Here is a 2,161-nt window from a genome sequence, read left to right as displayed (position 1 = left end):
AGTATTACCAAAAATGGAATGAAGTGTTGAGGAGGGTTTTCGGTCAAGGCTCCACCGAAATCCCTGATTTCGGTCCTAAATCCTCAACCGAGGACCAGGTTCTCAGTCCTAAACGAGTTTTCGGTCAGGAACGTGTTCTCGGTCCAAGGTGTTTTCGGCCAGCTTGAAGATTTGAAGATTTGAAGGTTGTTCTAGGTGTTCTTGATGAAAAATATGAAGTTTTGAAGGATTTTTCTTGAAGGTATGAATGTTCTTGGATGATACTTGAGAGAGAAATGAGAGTGTTTTCGAGTGAAAGAGTGAGAAAATGACTAAGTTTTCGAGTGAATATATATATATATATATATATATATATATATATATATATATATATATATATATATATATATATATATATATGTATATATATATATATATATATATATATATATATATATATATATATATATATATATATATATATATATATATCGGTTGGGTTTTCGGTCGGAAATGGGTTCTCGACCGAAAAGAGGTTTTCGGTCTGAGGGTTTTCGGTTCCAAGGGAAAACTTTGATTTCTAAGTGTATTTTATTCCAAGTACTTATATAAAAACATCATTTATATAATTTAAATCATATTCTAACCCTCATGAAATTAACGAATTTAACAAAACCTCGAATTTTATTTATAGAGTTTGACTTGAAAAATAACGAGTTGTTACATATACAGACTCATTTAGAGTCTTGGTTTGAAGGTGGAGAATCTTGACTTATACTGTGATAATCAGAGTGCGTTGGATTTTTCCAAGAATCCTATACGTCATGAGAAGACGAAGCACATTGATGTAAAGTTAAATTTCATTTGTGACATTCTGGAAAAATTCAAGTTCTTTATACTGAAGAATGATATCAAGGTGAACCCAACAGATATATTGACAAAGTCGTTGCCCACTGAGAAGTTCAAGTTTTTGTTGGACTTAGTTAATGTTCGTAGGTATTAAGTGCCTATGGGGTAAGTTAGAAGGAAAGTAGAGGAAATTCTTGGTTTAAGGTGGATTTTAGAGAATACTCAATTAAAGGTGGAGATTGTTAAATGTGACTTGAGCACTTTCATTAGAGATCATGAGTAAGCATCAAGGACCATACGAGTAAGCATCATAGATCCCGAGTGAGCATCAAGGATCGCAAGTGAGCATCAAGGATCGCGAGTGAGCATAAGGGATCACAAGTGAACATCATGGATCTTATGTGAGCGTCATGGATGCTCACAAGTTGAAGATGCTCATAGAGGATGCTCATCAGTTAAAGATGCTCAAGGAGGATGCTCATGCAATGTATCTCAAGGATGAAGGTTCCAAAAGTGGATGCATGATGGATTGTGATTTCTTGACACCTCTCGTGGGCGTATAGATTAATGATCTTGACCAATTAGGGTATTTTATGTCTGATCCTTAGTCTACAAATATGGATGCCTGGTAGTCATTTGTTTGTGTCTTGAATTCTAGCGAGTAGGTGAATCTCTTTTGAAATGTACTTGTAACATATATTTGAGAACTCATAAATAAATAACACTCTCCTCCTGCCCGTGGACGTAAGTCACCTTGACTGAACCACGTAAATACCATGTCATGTGTAACATATATTTGAGAACTCATAAATAAATAACACTTATCCACTTTACTTCCTAAAATGCATCAACTGTTGTAATAGAATCTTTCTCTCCTACCCTTTCTAACTTTTCCTTGTTTGTATAATTTTTTTATATCACCCCTACAACCACTAAGCTTTGTTTGAATTTTTCTAACTTCTGGAACTCTTTATATTCAAGATATTTAGGAAACATTTGGACTTTTTCTGATTTGGAGAGGCTATATAAAAATTATCATACATGGCATTCACTCACAGTTTTTATGAGATTCGCGTCGCGAAAAGGAAATTTCATCGACTCTTCTTCACATTTGATCTTTTATAATAGTACACGTCATGAATTCTGGTACGATACAAGCTCATATAATCAGAATGGTCTTTTGAACTACAATAAACTCAGTTGTAGATAAGAAAAATCAAAATTATATTAGATAAGGTAACGACCAATCATTCATAATAAACAATCAAACTTTATAACTCAATCTAACAAAACAAACCATAGTATTTAGGAATCATCTACATCTTAGCATAAG

Source organism: Lactuca virosa, chromosome 6 (assembly GCF_052849685.1).
Source record: "Lactuca virosa cultivar CGN04683 chromosome 6, Lactuca_virosa_CGN04683_v6, whole genome shotgun sequence".
NCBI lineage: Eukaryota > Viridiplantae > Streptophyta > Magnoliopsida > Asterales > Asteraceae > Lactuca > Lactuca virosa.
Note: the sequence above shows the minus strand (reverse complement) of the source record.